The following is a 21,696-nucleotide window of genomic DNA, read 5'->3' as shown; positions in this document are numbered from 1 at the left end:
TTTATATACCTTGCAGGCAGCTGTTCATTTGCATTATTTTAGTGAATCATTAAGGCCACTTTCAAACCAGCAGTATTGAAAGAAGAGAAGAGGTCATCTGTGTCAAAATTGAACAGCCCTGTCTCAACAGAAGGGGAGGGATATGGCATCATCTATCTCCTGTCTGTAATACAGTCCTTTTAACAGTTCCAAGAAGCTCCCACTCATTTGCACCACTCAAGTGACCCTGATGACAAAGATAAAGCTCCAGGTGGCCTTAATGACTCACTAAAAGAATGCAAATGACCAGCAAGGAGTATAAATCCTTTCATTCCCTACCATTCAGTCAGAGCTGAAGAAGCTTCTTGGCTGAGAAGCAAAAGATCTTCAAAGAAAAACAAGGAATTCCAGTTGCCTCTTGAAAAAGCACCTTTGGGACAAATCTTTGTTCCAAAATTACATCTTTGGGAGAGATGTAATTTCATCATGTCCAACCTGTATGCTGATAGCAAAAGATCAGATTCACTTGTAGAAAAATTAAAGGGATGGGGTTCTCCATTTCAAATATTTTCTCAGCCAATTTTGTTATAGAATAGATAACATGCTCTTGGACCAACCACATGCATCCCCTAACCCCATTTTTCAAAAATTTCTGTTGCTAAGCAGGACAGTTGCTAAGTGAATTTTGCTCCATTTTATGACCTTTCTTGCCACAGTGGTTAAATGGATCACTGCAGTTGTTAGTAACACAGTCGTTAAGTGAATTTGGCTTCCCTGTTGACTTGGTTTGTGAGGTCGCAAAAGATGATTACATGACTCTAAGACACTGCAATCATCATATATATGAACCAGTTGCCAAGTGTCCATATTTTGATCACTTGACCATGGGGATTCTGCAGTGGTCGTAAGTGTGAAAAATGTTCACAAGTCATTTTAATTCAATGATACTGTAACTTTGAACTGTCACTAAACAAATGGTTATAAGTTTGAATTTGGTGATGGCTTTCTGACATTGTGAGATGATGAACACATGGAAAGTGTAATGTAAATGTTAATAGGCTTGACCTAATTAATTACAATCCACTCCTCAGAATACCTAGCCCCACCCAAATTACTGATGAAATCCTTCCTCTTTGGCTTTGGATTTTACCAAGACATTCATCAAGAGATTCTGCCGAACTGCATCTTTAGACTGAATTACTATTGGTTTCCACAACCCTCTACTATTTTATATAGTTGCAACACCAGTGATCTAAGAAACTTCAAGGCTGGTTCTTAAACAAGCTACATGAAAAACACTATAACGTAGACCTCCTATGAATCTGCCATTCCAGAAGGCCAGATGAGAAATTGCACCTTGGAATGAAGATTGGATACTCACCTCTTTTCCTAGACATCTACGAATGATCATGGCCATGGTAAAGGATAAGTGAGATACACTTTTGGTCTCCCCTCTGCCCACATTAGTGATATTTTAGAATAGTTTCTTTGAACCTGATTATTATCTCCCATGATAGATTTCTGTGAATGCAGCTAGAAGGAATGCACAAACAGATAAAATATTCAAATGCTCCTCTGTCTAAAAACAACAGTTCTTTTCTCTGGCATGCAAGTTTTCCAGAGATAGAAATGCAGGGAAATATTCAAGTGTGCAACTGCTCGTCTCTGCTTAGAAACAACCCTATCTCAGGAGAAATGTAACACATCTCTTGTTTCTTACTAAGGGAAGAGATCCATTGTTCCAGGGCCTCTCCAATATAAACTCACATTGGACTTCACTTGTTCATATCAGTGATGGGAGGCAGCACTGTTTGCAGAATTGACATCCTCCTTCTGGTCTAGTGAAAAGAGGGACTAGGGGCAATGTGATAGTAGTGTTTCAATATTTGAGGGGCTGCCACGAAGAAATGGGGAGGGTCAACCTGTTTTCCAAAGTACCAGAAGGCAAGACAAGAAACAATGGATGGAAACTAAAGAAGGAAAGAAGCAACCTAGAACTTAGGAGAAATTTCCTAACAGTGAGAACAATTAACCAGTGGAAAGGCTTGCCTTCAGAAGTTCTGGGCACCCTATCTCTGGAGGCTTTTAGGAAGAGTCATTTATCTGGATTGGTATAGGGTCTCCTGCTTGTTCAGGGAGTTGGACTAGAAGATGTCCAAGATCCTTTCCAACTCTGTTATTCTATCATTTTGGTGAAGGATTATTTTGCAGAAAGTACCATGTTTTTTTTTTTAAACTGTTAGCTTAATATTATTTCCTCATCTCCATCAAAAGCGTCTTATAAACAATTATCACTCAATGGATTTTGCCTTACGGTCAAACAACATTTCTGGAATGAAGAAGCTTGCATGTCATTCAAGTCACTTTGTTGAAACAGGATGGCTTCAGCCAAGCTAGAAAATTCTGGCTCAGATAACGTGAAAAAAAAAAAGAAGAGGAAAATATTTCTGGCTGCTCAAAAGCCTGGTTCCAGTCTATAAATCTGTCCTCTGTCCTCTGTAAGCACGCCTGCTTTCTCTCGGCATAAAACATCCAATACGGGCTGCTGTTTGATTAAAATAATAAAGCTGAACCAAGGTTGTTTTGTCTGCTTTTGCCTTCCTCTCTGATCTCCCCACTGAAAAATGCATAGATGGCAACAGATGTTTCAACTTTGTAGCTTGAACCTTTCTCAGCTGTTTGAAGATTTGATGTAACATTCTTTGAACATCAGTTTCAGAGACAATTCTCTTGATAACGGTTGCCATGCAGAATTCATAATTAAAGAAGTTTCTAAGAAGTGATGGCGAGTTTTGCAAAACTGTATTTCATTAATTTGTTTAAATGTGTTTAATGTGATGAGAGAGAAATGGTTTTATCCACAGAGAAGAGGCTCCTTGTCACTTCTCCCTACTGGGGATTAATCAAGCAGACACATCCAGACTTTTCTGTCAGGACCTCTTGGAAAATGTCAAAGATGGTACTTGTTATCCATTTATTTTTTTTAAAAAAAGTATTTGTATTACAAATAATTGATATATCAGAATCTGCATCTTAATTTACTGGAGTCTGTTAATTAATCCTAAAAGGTTAATCAAATAAAAGATGCTCACTTTCAAGTAATTAATATACTATTAAACCTTATTTGCAATACAGAGCAAACTTGTTTCAGGGAATGTTGAAATCACTAACCTGAATTCACTTTTCTAAACAATTCCCTGAAGGTGGGACTGCGAGAGCTGGGCTTTAAAAAAAAATCCGAGTGGCCATTTGGCATTTTGCAGCCCAGATCTTGTGGCCCTACGAGAAGGAAACATTATTTCTTTCATGCTGAAAAGGTTTATGCTCTTATTCTTCAGGGCTCCAGCTTTCTCTGCAGGTTTTGTAACAGGGTCATGAATCATAGCACACAGAGACTCTTTTGGTCTCTCAAGTTGATGTTCTAGACTCCCCGCTCCCTTTTTTGTAATTATTTCAATTTTTTAAATTAGTACTGCAAAATCTGGGTACATAATATTATAAAGGGTGGACTCCCTTAAGATGATTCTACTCCTCAGGTAATGTACATTCTTTTCCAGGTTTAAGATAATTGGGATTTCTCAACAATGCTAGAAGGGAACATAATGATGGAATTAGCAGAAGCTTTAAAAAAACAGAATGTTGGAAAAGCCCCAGGTCCAGATGGATTGACAGTGGAATTTTATAAGACTTTTCAGGAAACACTGAATCTTCACATATTAGAAGTCATGAACGAAGTTATGTCAAATAAGAGAATACCCAAAACATGGTCAGAAGCATATATTGCACTTATATCAAAGGAGGATACAGACCTTCAGCAAGTTAAAAATTGTAGACCTATATCCCTACTAAATTCAGATTACAATTTTTTTTGCTTCAATCTTGGCAGAAAAACTGAAAAGATATTTAAATAACTTTATCCATGCTGATCAAAATGGATTTCTGCCAAAGAGACAAATCAAAGACAATGTGAGAATAATTCTGGACACTTTGGAATACTATGAGGCACATCCTGAAAAGCAAAAGGCCTTGATGTTTTTAGATGCACAAAAAGACTTTGACAATGTGAGTTGGCAATTCATCTTACTGCAATTGATACAAATGGGCTTTGGTAAAAAAATTATCCAAGCCATTGAAATGATATATCATAAACAAACTGCAAAGGTTATGGTAAATGGAGAATTAACAGAATCCATAGATATAAGAAAAGGGACAAGACAAGGTTGTCCACTGTCGCCTCTGCTGTTTGTGTTAACATTGGAAGTGTTGAATAGGAATATTAGAGATGAAAAAGAAATAAAAGGAATGAAAATTAAAAAGGAAAAGTATAAATTGGAAGCTTTTGCAGATGACCTGGTATTTATATTAGCGGACCCATTGGAAACAGCACCTAAATTAATAGAAAAGATAGAAGAATATGGAAAAGTAGCAGATTTGAAAATAAAGATAAAACAAAGTTATTAACAAAGAATATATTAGCAAGACGAAAGAAAGAGTTGTAAGAAGTTTTAGAAATACAGGTCACCAATAAGGTTAAGTATTTAGGGATATATAAGTGACAAATTTGATGTGGGTAAAGGAATGGATAACATTAAGGAACAGTAGATTATTGACTTTAGAAGGGCATGACTTGTTGCTGGGATGGCATGCCTTCCTCTGGTATAAGGGAACTAAAATGCAGGGGTAATTTAGAAGACATTACATTAGAGAGGCATTGTTTTTGAATTGGGAGAAGATAAAAAGATAATATTACTTAAAAATTCCATTATGGATATCTACTATTGAAGCTTTTTCTTATCCAATAATATACAAAAAGGAAAAGTTAGGTATGGTGAGATATTGAATGAAAAGGGTGAACTTAAATCTATGCAAGCATTGGAAGAACAAGGTGTAAAAATGAATTGGTTTTCATATTTACAAATACAATCTAGATTTGAAAAATATTTTAAAACAGAAGGTATTTATGATAAGTTGACTGATTTAGATAAAATTCTGATGGGTACTGATGAAAAGTTAATTAAAAAACTTCATGGACATTTATTAGAATTTAAGTTGGAGGAAGAACAAGTCAAACAAACGATGATTGCTTGGGGGAAAAATTTTTGGATATGGGATTGATTTAGAGAAATGGCAAAAATTGTGGTCTCAAAATTATAAAATGACAATGTCACCTGCATATAAAGAAAATTTGTATGTTTTACAGGTGGCACCTACCCTGACGCAAATTGCAAGAATGTTTAAGAACAAATCGGATAAATATTGGAAATGTCATCAGATACCTGGTTCATATTACTATATGTGGTGGACATGCTCGGATGGAAAAAGATATTGGACTAAAATCCACACATGGTTGGAAAAAATGATAAAACAACACATAGACTTTAAACCAGAGATTTATTGGGAATTATACTGGAAATATACAATAAAGAGCTGAAATATTTGATTGTAAATGTTTTAACAGAGGCTAGAATTGTATTTGCTAAGAATTGGAAAAATGAAAAAATTCCTATGCAGGAGGAAGTTATTAAGTTATTAAGAAAATTATGGACTGTGTTGAAATGAGTAAATTGACATTTGAAATTAGAGAGCAAGAAGATAAGCAATTTTATATGATATGGGATTTGTTTTATCAATGGTTGGACAAAAATACATGGTAACGTAATAGATTAGATAATTTTGTAATAGAAGTTTAATAGATTGATATAAAATACAATATAGACATATATAACCATTGGATGAAAGTACAATATAAATTTTAAAATAAAATTTGGAATATCTTGTATAAAATGATGGAATAAATAGTTTAGTTATGGATGATTAATAACTGATAAATATATAAGCGTATTTTACTTTGACAATGTGAAAAATTATATAAACTGTGAGTAATGACTATGAAAGGATAGCACAAAAGATTTGTAACCAACTGACACACTGTATGTATGTAGAATGGAAGATGGTTTTATGTTTTTATGTTTTTATCTTTTGTTTGTATATGTTTGTCTTAAAAAATAAAAACTTTTATTAAAAAAAGATAATTGGGATTTCTCCAAAGTTGAATGTCCAACCAATTGACAGATTCAATTTTGTTTTAATCAAAGAACTAATGTTGATAGCCCACTCAGATTTTCCATTTATGGAGGGCAACAGCAGAAGCACAAATGAAGTGCTCTTTCTTGTATAAAGGATGCATCTGGTCAGAAGAAATAAGGCTGTAGAGCAAAGGGCTAATGAAAATGTAGGCATATCAAAGGAGGACTCAGATGATTCCACGAGTATCTTAATTAGAATATAGAAGAATACCAAAAGTGTGCCAAAAGAAAACATGTAATCTTTACCAAGCATCTTTACCAAGACACAATGTCTTCTGAAAACACTTCCAAGTAAATAAAAATAGTTTTTCAGCTTTAGCTGGCAAGGTAACAGCCAATCTGCATCATTAAACGAAACATATTTGGGAGGAAAAAATGATGCACTGAAGATAAACAAATTTTAAGCACTGGGAGATATCCATTTTGCTCAAACCACAATCAATGTCTTTAAAAGGACACTATGTTTGCTTACTTTCTTTTCTAACCACGTTTGGAAATCGTTTGTTAACTACTGTTCAACTGTTAGAAACTTTTGAATTGACAAGTCTGAAAACAATGAGTCATCCTTAATGAAAGAAAAATTTAACTACAAGTTTAAGAGTTTTTAAAAATGAAATAAATAGCAAAAAACTAATTTAAAGACTTTGAAATAGGATTTTGGAATTAATTATAACTATCCTTCCTGTGGGAAAGTTGACTTGTTTTGAATATAAAAGAGATAAACAATTTCAAAAAATGGACATTAGAGGAAACTACAAAATTTAATTAAAGGAGAAGAATACATAAACCTGATAATCAGCTATGGAATGACACAAAATATTAATAACACTGAAAATGTTGAAGGATACTTTTGAAAAATGGAATCAGAACTTAATATTAACAATATCAATATCAATGCTTCTTGTGGATAGACTATATCTGAAATATATTTTGAAAGAAATGGCAGAAGACATATAAATAAAGATTATGTTTTTATTTGACAAGAGACAGAATTAACAATGAAGGGCTACAAGAAGACCTGGAAAAATATATTTCATCGGAAGTCAAAAGGAATTGGCTGATTTTTAAAAATCAAAGGGGAATTATAAATAATAAACCAAAAGAGTGACCTGGTTAGTTATTTTATATTGGATTTATAAAAGAGTTTTATTAAAGCATGGATCAATCTGTAAGAAGGGGTAAAAAATAAAATAAGAAGAAATCAAGTTCTATGACATTACTTCAGTGAACTAAAGATTAAGATTGTTAGAGGTAAAAGGAAGGAATATAAAGTTGACTTATTTGGTCTGATTTGACTGAAATGACAATGCTTTATGAATTTGTTTATAGATCAGCTGTGACATGGGATAAAGAGATTATTGGCTTTAAAAATTACTAAAATTGTTTATACTTGTGATGAATTTTTTCATATATATTCTTTTTCTTAACTATATTTTCTTTCTTTCTTTCTTTCTTTCTTTCTTTCTTTCTTTCTTTCTTTCTTTCTTTCTTTCTTTCTTTCTTTCTTTCTTTCTTTCTTTCTCTCCCTTTCCTTTTCATTTTCCTTCCCCTTTTCCCCTTTCCTTTCATTGCCTTTCCTCTTTCCTTTGCACTGTCTCGTCTTTTGTTCTTTCTTTTAATTAGTATTAGTTTTTACTATTCTGATTATAATCTTTAATTTAAAAAAATTACTGTAAAAAGAGTGCCAAAGTTATAAGGGGCTGTATGTACATGAAACACTGGCTCCTTGTCCTATCTTTTTTAGTCCCATTGCAAGTCATTTGCAATGTGCCACTAGCAACAAAAGCAAAAGCAGTAATAACCAAGTCATGCATTTAACTGGTGTTTGTTGATTCCCCCGTCTCAAAGCTGTAATTTGTGCTACTTACCCTCTCATGGAAGGCAATGGTCTCATTTTACATTTGTGTCTGTCCCAGTGACTTTTTTTCCTATGGTGCTGGTTGATTGCTACTGTTTTTCTTGTATGATTAGATTTAAATGAAGAGCAATTTTTTCACTGATGTGCTAGAGGCTTGTGACTATTTCGAGAAAAGAGGCTGATGTTGCCCAGTGAAAATTTCCTCAGGACAGCACCTTTCTAAAGCATTGGAGTATGATTCCTATTATCTCTGATAGGGCATATCTTTCTAAACCCTATGCCTTCTAAGGGACTAATCTCCCATCCTCCTCCAGCAAGCCATATCTTTCCAGAGAAGATTTCCTTAGCCTAACACCCTTCTGAGAGACTGTGCTGTGCTTTCATCTTCCACATCGATGGTCTAAAGAGAAGTTGGCTTGATAAATATTCCAATAGGAGAACACCAGGGAATAGAGGACTGTAGGCTTTGTTGGAAAGTTGAACAATTTTCTGGAAGAAAGGTGATAACAAGCCATTTCTGCAGTTTCTTTCCACACAGAAAACTACATATTTAAATTTATGTAGTCATCGAAAGCCAAGTTCAATTCAAAGGTGTTATCTTTCTAATGAAGATCTAATTAATCTCCATGACTATAATATAGAATTGCTGCATATATTCACCCAGGCCTCATAACATGATTCCATTTTTCCAGATGTAGTTTTACCAGTAAATGTTATAAATTATGAAAGGATATTCCTGCCTTATCTTTTCACTTGGCCCTTACCTAGGAGAGAGTATTTGCACAAACTTGTCACCACACAAGGGTCAATGCCAAGTTTAGGTTTGAACTTGAATCTTGATAGTCCTGATCGGTGGTGGGATTCAAATTTTTTTTACTACTGGCTCTGTGGGCCTGGCTTGGTGGGCTTGGCTTGGCTTGGTGGTGTGACTTGGTGGACGTGGTAGTGGAAGGATACTGTAAAATCTCCATTCCCACCTCACTCCAGGGGAAGGATACTGTGAAATCTCCATTCCCTCTCCACTCCTGGGGGAAGGTTACTGCAAAATCCCACTCCCTCCCCATGCCACTAACCTGCTTTCCAGCTCCATTCTCCTGCACAGAGGAACAAAAGATGACCCAGCCAAGCTGGGACTCAGGAGGCAGAGAATAGATGGAGGCGGGCCCAGTCAGAGGTGGTATTTGCCGGTTCTCTGAACTACTCAAAATTTCTGCTACCAGTTTTCCAGACTGGTCAGAACCTGCTGAATACCACCTCTGGTCCTGATGCCAACTCACACAGCTACACCGGTATGTTTCCATTTAGAATTCATTTAAAATATGGAAGTCAGCTCAACCCAACTTTTTGGATTTGACTTTTTAACCAAATGCTGGCTTTTGCAACAATTAATTCATAATTCCCACAGGACAGTAAATAATAGTGTCCCTTTCCAGTCATAAAGCTTCAATTCATCTTCTCCTGTCACTTTTATCCTATCTCCACTCTGGACACAATTCATACATGGAGTGACCATTAACCACAACTGATACCTCAACAGAGAAAATTATGGTTTCACAACTGTGACTGAATTTCACGTATGATGAGGCACAGGAGAAGCATCTTGGGAGTCTAATCTAAACAGACAGATTGAGGTCAGAGAGTCAAACAGATATAGAAGGGAGAGAGGAATGAAAGAGAAAGAAAAGCTGAAAGAGAAGATGATAAGTCCCTTGGAGGTTCTTCTGTTCCTTTTTTTTAACTGCATACCAATTTAGGCATGGGGGTTGGGCCCACCACCAACTACACAAAAGCAGCCAAAAACTCCAAGCATTCGCTTCAGTGAAAGACCCAAAATGACAGCATTTAAAATATTCAGAGCAGTACATCATGGTTGCTATTTTCTTGCTTCTAGAACATTTTGCTTTTTTTCAGGTTTCGCATTCACAAACCAAGCAGTAACTGCCGGTAAAGGATGCTGTCAAAGATATATTATTGATAGTGGTCAGGAGGGGAAAACACTATTAAATATAAGTTGAAGACTTGATATCTAGGCTTTATTCTCACTATTCAAAGAAATAGTTTTTTTTCAATTTCAACATGGGCATCAAACCTTGAACCTCCACCACAGTCGTATCTGTACAAATATCCAGGAGAAGCAAGCATATGCTAATTTGTTTTCTCAATTTACCAGTGCTTGTCTGGGTAATCTCAGGAGAGTCAACATAAACTCAGCCTCGAGCTCAAAGAAAGCCTCGAATTACACCTTTGCTATTGATTTAAGTTAAAAAGAATCAACTTCTGTGTGAATATTTTTTTGGGGGTGTGTGGGAAAATGGCTTTGTTACATTTGGCTTTCCTCATTTTAATTTTTTTATTAGGACTAGAGGCTCCAAGTGATGGAAGAGGTTTAGGGCTTATTTGAATCTCAAACAGAAGTTAATTCAGGGATTTTTCAGAAATACTGTACCCTTGCATGAATACTTAATAATGGAAGCAAACTCCTGGTATTCCTTGAGTGACGGTGGCCTTCTAAACACAATATTACCACCTGATTTAATAATTACCAGCTGTATGCCAGCTGCAGACCTTTTCCACACTGTATCTATCCTCACTTTTAAAAAATAAATAAAATAAAGTTTATTTAAGATTCATATATTTAAACCATTTAAAAAGAAAACAAACAAACATATAAACAAATATATATACAGCAAACACAGCAAACTCCAAGACCAATAAACACAGACCAAGACTCCCAACCAATCAGGATGAAGAAAAAACCATTCTGGCACAGCGTAGGCTAGCACCAAATTTAAAACAGAAATGGCTGTGAAAGTCTGACTCAAAGACGAACCCTATACAGAAGCCAGATGATGGCAGATGAAATTCTGCCAAAACATTGCTACAACTTTAAAAGCACAACTATAATGATGTGGGAAAATACCCGAACAAAGCTGAATACCATAAATATATATACATCTTGCAGCAGGTATTGAGCATTGGTTACATTTTTCTTTTCTTTTTTTCTTTTACCCCATAACATTGATGTGATCTACCTTGTTACAATACCTTCTCGTTCTTTTAATGTTTTAATTTCACAGAATACTTTATGATTAAATGCACGTCCTTTGTAGTTTCATAAGTTATTCGGTTGTCAATTGTTGCTTTTTCTTTAACCATTCGTACCAACAGTTCCAAACTTTGTAATATTCACTATCTTTGTTGTTTTTTAGTAATTTGGTTAGGCTGTCCATCTCTGCACACTTGTGAATTTTTTTAATGACCATCTCCTCTGAAGGGACAATAGACAGTTTCCAATTTTGAGCATAACTTATTCTGGCTGCTGTTATAATGTGCAAGATTAAATATTGATATTTTTTTTCTATTTCTGAGTCTATCATACCCAGCAAAAAGATTTCAGCTTCAGGTTTTACTTCTTGTTTAGTTATATTTAGAATCCAATTTTTGATATTTTTCCAAAACTTCTGAGCATATGGACATGTCGACCACATATGGAAGCATGTTCCCTGGACTCAGTTACACTTTCAACACTTTGGGTGGAGGTTCGGGAACATCTTAGCCAGTCTCGCGGATGGCAAGTGCCAACGACACACCATTTTATAGAGATTCTCTTTGTATGAGGCTGACATAGTTAGTTTGTAATTTATTTCCCAAATATGTTCCCACTTGTCTAATTCAATACTGTGGCCCACATTTTTTGCCCAAATTATCATACACTCCTTGACTGTTTCTTCTTTTAATTTATAATCCAATAGATATTTATATATTTTATTAATCAATTTCCTTTCCTCTCCATGCCAAATTTTATCTAATTCTTTGTAGGTCATGTTAAAACTTTGTAGGTCATGTTAAAACAAATTGTTCTTTATCTTTTTTATAATGCGTTTGTATCTGCGCATAGGGCCACCATGCTATCTCTTTTCCTTGAATTTGTATTTGATTCCTACCCTTTAACTCTCAGGTTTGATGTAATAGATCTTTATATCTTACAATATTACCAAAATCTAAAATTTTTGGATGTGTAACTGCCTCCATTGTAGATAACCACAGTGAGACCTTACAGTAATGTACTTTTTTATCTTTTCCCAAATAGTTAATAACACACTCCTTATATAATGCCTTTGAAAGTACAAGTGGTGTTTACTCTTTCCATCTCACATAAATGCGTGCCATCCAAGTTGGAGATCAAAGCCCTCTAATGTTAAGATCTTTTTATTTATCAAATTAACCCAGTCTTTGAGCCAGGTTGCTATCGCATCATAGTAGTATGTTTCGAAATCTGGAAGACCAAAGCCTCATTTCTTTCTATTGTCCTGTAATAATTTATATTTTATTCTGGGTTTTTTCCCCTGCCATATAAATTTGGATATATGTTTATTTAGTTCTTCAAAAAAGCTTTTTTCCAACTTGACTGGCACCGTCTGAAATAAGAACAACAATTTTGGCAAAATATTCATTTTTACTATTCCAATACAGCCTAATAGAGATATTTGTAATTTAGCCCAATTATCTAAGTCTTTAAATATTTGAATTGTTAATTTATCATAATTATCTTTTTTAATTGATGAGCACCTAGCTTTCAGCCATATCCCCAGATATTTTACTTTATTTACCACCTGTACCGCTAATCTGTTTGTTAGTTCTTCCTTTTGTTCATTTGTACATTTTTTTGTTATCATTTTTGTTTTTCTTTATTAATTTTTAACCTTGCCACCTTTCCATATTGTTCTATTTCTTTCATCAAAATGGGTGTCGTTTCCAGGGGATCTTCCACTATAAATGCCATATCGTCAGCAAATGCTTGAAGTTTGTACTCCACTTTTTAAACTTTTAACCGCCTGATCTCTTGATTTTGTTGGATTTGTACCAGTGGTATCTCTTCTGCTAATATATAAGGTAGGGGAGCCAAGGGGCATCCTTTTCTTATACCCTTATTATATTACCCTTATCCTTATATTATCTGTATTTTCCCCATTTATTAATATTTTTTGCAGTTTGGGTATTACATATTGTTTTAATGAATCCTAAAAAAAATTCACCAAATTTCATGCCTGTCAATTGTTTAATAAGAAAATTCCAATTCAAATTGTCAAAAGCCTTCTGAGCGTCTAAAAACATCAGTGCCATTGTTTTAGCTGTGTGTACTTCACAGAATTCTAAAACATCCATAATCATTCTTGTATTTGTCTTCATTTGTCTATATGGCAGAAACCCACTTTGGTCAGTATTAATAATCCTACTTAATATTTTCTTTAATCTTTCTGCCAATATTATGGCCAAAATCTTGTAATCTACGTTTAAAAGTGATATTGTCCTGTAATTTTGAATTTTTTGTGGGTCTGATTGCTCTTTGTGAATAAGGGTTATATATGCTTCGGTCCATGACTTTGGTATATTAGCACTATCCAAGGCTTCATTATATAAGTCTGTCATTAACTCCTCCAATAACTCTTGAATCTCCTTATAGAATTCAGACGGAATTCCATCCGGGCCCGGGCTTTTATTTAGTTTTTGGGCTCCAATTGCCTTTCTAATTTCTTCTATGGATATTTTATTATTTAAAATGCATTTCTCTTCATCCATAATTTCTGGTAATTTTTTTTCCTTCAAATATTGATTAATAAGTTCTTCTGGTACTTCTTCTTGATTGTATAGATTTGTAAAAAAGTCCTTGGCAATATCTTTCTTTTCCTTAGCCTGAGTACATACTTTCCCTTCTTGGTCTTGGAGAGCTACAATCATTCTTTTTCCTTGTTCTTTTTTTATTTTATGGGCTAACCATTTCCCTGGCTTATTTGCATTTTCAAAATAATTTTGTTTTACTAATTTAACTTCTAAGGACAGGTCTTCCTGCATACTTAAATTATGTTATGTTTTACCAAATCTATTTCTTTACTAGTATTTTGATTATTCGGATCAATTTGTCTACTTACTTCTAAATCTCTCCACACATTTTGTTGTTGCCTTTTTTCTTTATTCTTTTTAATACTATAGCCAATAGTTAAACCTCTAATGTAAGCTTTTGTTGTATCCCAGAGGTTTTGAAGGGACGTATGCTCTCTCTTATTTATTTCAAGAAATATTTTCAATTCTATTCTCACCATTTCAATATATTTGTTATCTTTTAGTATACTATTATTAAATGTCCATCTTCCAATCATTCTCCTTCCTTTCCACTTAATTTGAATAGGGTTATGATCAGCCCATACATTTGGCAAGATCTCTATATTTTCAGTGTTTTCCATTAAGCCTGGGTCCATCCATATCTGATCTATTCTAGACCAAGAGTGATGGGAATTGGAAAAGAAAGTATATTGCTTTTTTGTTGGATATAGTTCTCTCCACACATCCTTCAAATTTAATTCCCTCACCATGTTATTAAAAGAAGTTGGGAATAGTCTCCTTTTATTTTTTTTATTTTTTTGGAGCTTTTATACTCTTGTCTGAAACAGCATTTAAATCTCCTACAATACATACACTTGTATATTCAGTTTCTACTATCTTGTGATAGAGTTTATTACAGAATTCTTTTTGATTTACATTTGGGGCATATACTGTAACTAACAAAATCTTTTTCTGATTTAACATTATTTCTATAAATAACATTCTCCCTTCATCATCCTTGTATACTTGTTTGTGTTGCAGCCAATCTTTTATATATACTATGATACCCCTTTTTCTTTGATTTGAAAGAGCCCAATGCATTTTTCCCAAATTGGTATCCTTTAGGAGGTCTGCCTGTTTATCTATGATGTGTACTTCTTGTATACAAGTTATGTCTGCATTTTGTTTTTTAAGTTTTTCAAATGACTGGTTTCTTTTTAATGTTGAGTTTAAACCATTGATATTAACTGAAAATAGGGTGATTTCTCTGTTCGTGTTACTGTCTGTATAGAGCATTTTTTGTTTCTTTCCTTGTGCTGGGTTCTCTTGTACTTGGTCTGTTGTCCTCGTCTTTTCTAAGTTTCTGAGATTCTGACTGTGGTGCAAGTTCTTTCTCTTCGGAGAGTTGTTCTTCCTGACTTCTTGTACTTAAATCTTCTCCACTTTCACATTCTTCCTCAGGTCCCAGATATTGTTCGTGAAATTGATGTGCTTTCTCTATTGTATCGATTTTATATTTTTTATCCTGCCATGTTACTAGGAGCCCTTCTAGGGTGAGCCATCTGAACGATATACCATTCTTAATTGAGATGACAAAAACTGATAGCCCCTTTTTTGCTCCCTAACTCTCCTAGGTATTTGCTTCAATGTTACCACTTCATGATCTTTTTATATCAGTGGCTCATCTCTGGTCTTGCCATATAACATGTCTCATATCATCTTTCTTGTGAATCTGATGTGGATTTCTCGGGGTAGTCTGGGTCTTCAGGCGTAATGGGTATATACTCTATAGACCTCATCGATGTCATTCTAAATTTCCTGTTTGTCTTTCTGTAGGGCTGTTGCTATCAAATTCGCCATTATTTTACATAGATCTTCCTTTTTTATTTTTAACAACATTCTGGAATCTCAAATAAAATGATGCTTTTTCTAATTCTATATGCACCATGGAATCCCGAAGTTCACAATATAAGATTTTCCAATTTTGTTCCAATTCCTCTAATCTCTTTTCCACTACCTCAGTTCTTGTCTCTACTGTGTTTAATTTTTATTCACTTTTTGTCATTGTCTCTTGCATCTTTCCAATTTTATTATCCAAATTTTGTATCTCATTCTTCACTCCTCCTATTTCCATTCTCATTTCTAATTTCATGTCTTCGTGATTCCTCATTATCAGTTCATGGGTTTTTACCATCATTTCCTGCATCATAGCAAGTGTTGACTGTACTGCCTGCAAACTTTGGGTGGAACTTGTCTTTTCCACCAGTAACATTGCGTCAATCGATCTCTGTCCCAGAGGTAAAGATGTCACTGTTGTAGGTTTCTTCCCTGATTTTAGATTTGTAGTTGTTGTTGCCATTTTAACTATTTGTTGAAGCTCTCTCCAATCCACCATCAACTATCCCTAGTAAAGTTATATTGTCTTATCCTTTAAATACAATATACATATTAATATATATATATATATTGTTAAATAAGAGTTTTCTATTATAGATAGTCCCAGACAGATCTTATTTCTATTTCTTAAATGGTCAAATATTCTAAAGTTTAGAGAGTTAAATATTAATCCAATATATATATAGTTAATCCACTATAAATACAATTAAATAGATACCAGTATGCTTAACCAGAAAACACCAGACCTATATAATCATGTAATTAATGTAAATAGTTAAATCACCCAGTTCATTAATATATTTAAATATATGAATTTATCTATTTTCTTAAGATTATATATTTAATCGAAGTAAGTCTAATTTCTTTTTTCCCCCCTAGATTTCTTATATAGTATTTTTAAACAAAAATTGTTTGAACAATAAGATAAGAACGATAAGATAAAAATAATAATATTATATAATTATTCTTTGACCATCTAATTCATATGATTATAGAATCACTTTCCAACAATTATTCAATTAATCCAAACAGTTCAATCAGTATTAAGCAATATTCTGTATATGAATTTCTAATATATTTACCTCTATCAAATTAGTTTTCTACCAACGTCAGTTAAATAGGTTTGTATCTTACCAATATATATTAAATCAGATCCAGGGTTTTTTTGTTAACTGTCTTACAACAACTCTTAATTCCAAATGTCCTCATTCCAAGTTGCACAGTCACTTTCTCCGTTTCGTTTCTTCTTTCTATTTGTGCATTTTCTTCTTACTCTTTTGTTCTTTTACTCCCACACGGTCACAGTTCCACTTATAAACCTTAAATAGATCTTTCTTATCTATCCTCACTTTTACATGTAACATTTCTTGATTCACAAACTTTCATTGGACCATCGTTCCCATCAGGTATGATAAAGACTTTCCCAAAGTGCAATTCCTTTTTTTAAAAATAATTAAAAATTGGTTAATTTTTATTAAATGGTATGTTCCAAGCAGAGGGCTCTTCTACCCTGTAATATAAAAAGTGTTGCCTGTGGGGTTTATGCAAGTCTATGTATCCTTCCCTATTCAGTACGATGGTTATCCTCTGCTTAATACTAAAACCCATCCTCTACCTTTCATAGTGGTAGAATCATTAGGCGGGGGGGGGGGGCATAGGTCTTATTTAATAATATGTTACATCAGAAACTGCTTCTATTCGCCCTAGAAAAGATAAAATGGAACTGCCTGGAAAAAGTTAGGCATTCTAAAAGTTGTTTGGCATCTAAGCACTACCCATCAACAGCGATAGCACACTGTTTGTGACCTTGCAGGAAAATCAGTCATATATAATAGGCTGTGCATCAACCATGTCACATACACAAAACTTTCAGGAGTTGCCATTATACGTATGAGGGAATTAGTTCTCATTCTTCCTATGTTGAGTAACTCTGTCTAAAACTACAGTTAAGAGAGGTTGCACATGTGCTTCTTCATAACCAGAAAAACCAGAGAAATAAGATGGAAGCAGTCAGGTGCTGGTTTTATGATTATAAGATCACCCTTTACCTCAGCTCACTACACTATTGACATGGATGTTTTAGAAAAAGCACTCTCCCCCCACTTTTATGTTTTGAATGTAAGAATAGTAAGTGGTCAAATCATAATGTCAGATTTGCCATCATGTCACTTCAGCCCTGCTTCAGTTCGATGGCATCCATCCATAAAAGAGGGGAGGGAGGAACAAGGACATATAGGGAAGGAATATGACAGGATGACAGAAATCAGAGGTGCCAGCCTGGAGCAGAGCCTGAAAGATCCAAAAACACAAGTGTGAGAATCGAATACAAATGCCCATGAAAGAGGCACCAAACTTTGAGATTGTTACCAGAACACTTAGTTTGAATATCACTGGACATTTATGAAAGGAGCAAGGGGGAAGGGCCCTGGAGAAGGGAAAAGCACTGAGTTTACATGGGAACATTCAGATGTGGCTTTGCATACATTGTAACCACTTGGCTTTAGTAAAAGTACACATTTGATTAAAATGGAGTTGAGGGTCTTTCTTTCTTAAATGCCCAAGCTGGGACAGGCCTGACACATGATGCCAAGCCAGGAAGAGGAAAGTGGATGCTAGAAACAATTTCTCCAGAGACAAAGCATTCTAGGGAAGCTAGCTTGGATAGCAAGATGGGTACCATATCAATAAATAAATTCCTTACAGTAAGCGACATAGTTGACACAGAAGACACAGAGGGAATAGAGAACACCCAGCTCACAGCATCTAACACCATGTACCTTCTCCTTTCCACAAAATTTATGGAAAGTGGTTATGATGGAAAGGGAAAGAAAAAAGGGCTTAAGGTACTTCATCAAATCACTTAAATCTCCATCCTGTCGAGTTCCCTTTCACATTGCTCTCACTCAACTCAACCACTGAGGCAGACATCAAGCAGGTTATGGGCCTTACCATCATCAAGGACAGTAGCACAAAGATGTCACTAGTCAGCTGAATATGGTAGATGTGCTGTGTCAATATTTGCAAGGAAGAGGAAGGCAGATTTGGTCAGAAACATCACTACAGTTAAGTGAGATAGGTATATCAGCAACCAGGTACAGACCTGCAAATTTTATATTTCTCCTTCCTCTTCCCACAAATCTAACGTAAGCAGAAATGTGCCAAACAACCATTTACACAATTTGTTCTGGATGAATTTCATTTCTCTGGGTATCTAACTTTGTGCAGCTATTAGCATTTTTAAAATCCATGCTGAAGATTTCTTGCTATATACAAAATCTTTCCCTAAGACTAGAAGAACAAAATGCACTTGTATTACTCTGAGGAAACCCCGCTGCCTAAGTCCCCTTGAAAGGCAAGAGGCCACCAGCACTAAGCAGGCTGTATTGGCTGGTGAGGCCAAGTTCCATCACATGGAATTGAAACACAAACATGGAAAGAGGACACCAAAACAGAGAATCCTGGCATAAGAGCTCCCATATTCCTACTTGATGATATTTGCTCTCTTCCTCTTTGTCTGTCCATATCTACCTATGCCTACTCCATTCTTTGTTTCTCTGCATGATAGCCAAAAGAGCTGTGAAAGGTTTGGGATTTCTGGAGAATCTGTGTTAGTGCAAGACTACTGCTTGGGCTTCTATGACCTCCATGCCAATAGAGTTGTGTCAGACCCACAATATGGCCCTGGGGAAAGGGAGAAGATAGAGATTGGACTAGAGCTACAGGCACATTCATGGGGTGACCAGCAGGGCAGACTATATACATGTGGTGTCAGAGGATTATGAGTGGTTAGAATGCAATACTGCAGGCTACTTCTGCTGACTGCCAGTTGCCAGCAGTTTGGCAGGTCGAGTCTTACCGGTTCAAGGTTGACTCAGCCTTCCATCCTTCCCAGATTGGTAAAGTGAGGACCCAGATTGTTGAGGGAAATACGCTGACTCTGTAAAGTGCTTAGAGAGGACTGTAAAGCACTACGAAGTGGTATATAAATCTAAATGTTATTGCTATGCTATTGCTATTATACCTCCTCAAGCCCTCGAGCTGAACATGCCATCCATATATCTTCCTTTTGGAAATCTAACATCTCCATGATTGAGTCACTCATGCTGCCATATGGGTCTTGTGCCTTGTAGAAATGGGTCAAAACTTCCACTCACTTCAAATGGATTATATGAGGGATCATCATGAGGGTCAGAGACAAACAACCATTTTAGTGGTAGTTGGAATGAACTTATTTTTCCCCTTTTGAGAATGCATCCGTGAGGCCCATTTTCATAAATAGAAATGCTGGAATCTGACATGCTGCTGAATGCGAGATTCCCCTACAAGTAGCCCTCAACTTACAACTATTTGTTTAGGACATTTCAAAGTTACAATAGCACTTAAAAAGTGACATACATCCAGTTCTCACACAACTGTTGCAGCATCCCCATGGTCATGGGATGAAAATTTGGAAGGTTGGCAGCTGTCATGTATTTATGACATCTGCTGTACCCTGGGGTCATGTGATGGCCATTTGTGAGGCTTCTCAGTTGCTTCTGACAAACAAAGTCAATGAGGAAAGCTGTATTAGCTTAGCGACTGCATGATTCACTCAACAACTTAGCAACCATGGCAAAAGTAATACAATTGGCTGCTACTCACTTAACAATGCACAATGGAAATTCTGGTTCCAATTGTGGTCATAAGTCAAACATTATCCATATAGCTGTGGTTAACCAGAAATAACCATTCTACATTGACAAAGAACAAAAGCTGGTTCTTTGCTTGGTTTTCCTTTTTCAAAATTCTTTAATGGCACTTTACTGAACCACAGTCAGAAGTACTTTAATGTCTAGGTTGATTATTATATTTCCAAATTGTAAGGATTTACAATTTATAAATCACTTTATAAAGCCTTATAGTAAGGCCACACCTGGAATACTGCATCCAGTGTTGGTCACCACTTTACACACACACACACACACACACACACACACACACACACACACAGACACAGAAAAGATGAAACTTTGGGAAAAGTGCAAAGAGCAGTTAAGATGATTAAAGCCCTAGAGACAAAATCATATGAAGAACGCTTGCAGGATCTGGGTTTGTTTAGTCTAGAGAAAAGGACTGGGTGGGTGGGACATGATAGCAGTGTTCCAGTATTTGAGAGGTTGCCAGAAAGAAGAGGGGGTAACTTATTTTCCAAAGCACCAGAGGGCAGGACAAGAAACATGGATGGAAAATAATCAAGGAGAGAAGCAACCTGGAATCAGGTGGGATAAAAATAGATGTTTTTTTTAAAAAAATAAAACAAATCAGATATTTTTTTTATTTAAATTGGATTTTTACAAATTTAAATAGGATTTTTTTATTTTTATCAAATTTATTTTAATAAAAAGCTTTTGGAGTAAAATCTATCTAAAGATATTTTTCTATTTAAGATGCATTAATAATTTAGTTTATTCAGCATGAAATGGAGCTTAATTATGTAGCATATTCTGCCATATTTACATTTTTGGTAAACTCACTCAGTGAATCCAAGCTCTGCAAGCTAAATAGGAAACCTTCATTTCGTTTGCAAATAATAATATTAAAGATTCTAACTACTAGCAAGAATGAGTCCTTACATTTAAAGAGCACCTGTCATTTCAGATCCACCATGGCAGCGCCTGTTAGTGGGCATTCACTCACCTGCTGTCCGCCATGTCCCTCACCTTGTTGTGTCACCGCTGCATCACCAGCTGTCCCATTAAAGTGAATGGGACTGTTGATGCATCAAAAGTGAGTCAGAGGAGGAGCCACTATGGGACAGAGAAGATGACAGTTGCTCTTTAAAAAAAAAAATGATTTAAATCGAGTTAATTTAAATCAAGCCTTTTTACTACTGATTTAAATCAAATCCTGCCTGGAATTAAGGAGAAACTTCCTAACTGTGAGAACAATTAAACAGTGGAACAGCTTTGCCTTCAGAAGTCGTGGGTGCTTCATCACTGGAGGTTTCTAAGAAGAGACTGGACAGTCACTTGTCTGAAATGGTGTAGGGTCTCCTGTTTGAGCAGGGGGTTGGACTAGAAGTCCTTAAAGGTCCCTTCCAGCTCTATTCTGATTGGTCGATTGGATATTTTATTGCAAATTTGGTTCATCAAGAACTCCTACCTTACTTTTCTTAATGGCAGCCTTCCGTATGTTTCTCTGGATTTCTTTTAAAATTTGCTTCTGAGTTTTTGATCCTTGAGGTCAGTGGTATCAGAAGAGGGATGAGAAAATTATAAAAGTAATGCTGTGTTATTG

At 35.3% G+C, this 21,696-nt stretch overlaps 1 long non-coding RNA gene across 1 annotated transcript in view; it reads left to right on the top strand.

The window, feature by feature from the left end:
- Positions 1–8,828, top strand: part of LOC148126842 (uncharacterized) — a 51,972-nt gene extending 43,144 nt beyond the window's left edge. Inside the window, exon 5 of the long non-coding RNA XR_015741627.1 lies at positions 8,238–8,828. This is a non-coding gene — a long non-coding RNA (uncharacterized LOC148126842). The remainder of the gene's footprint in view (positions 1–8,237) is intronic.
- The last annotated feature ends 12,868 nt before the right edge of the window (positions 8,829–21,696 follow it).

Source organism: Pseudonaja textilis, chromosome 2, assembly GCF_049901715.1.
Source record: "Pseudonaja textilis isolate UNSWEBS1 chromosome 2, rPseTex1.2, whole genome shotgun sequence".
Lineage (NCBI taxonomy): Eukaryota > Metazoa > Chordata > Lepidosauria > Squamata > Elapidae > Pseudonaja > Pseudonaja textilis.
The sequence above is the reverse complement of the archived record's forward strand: the minus strand, read 5'-3'. Positions and strand labels throughout refer to the sequence as shown.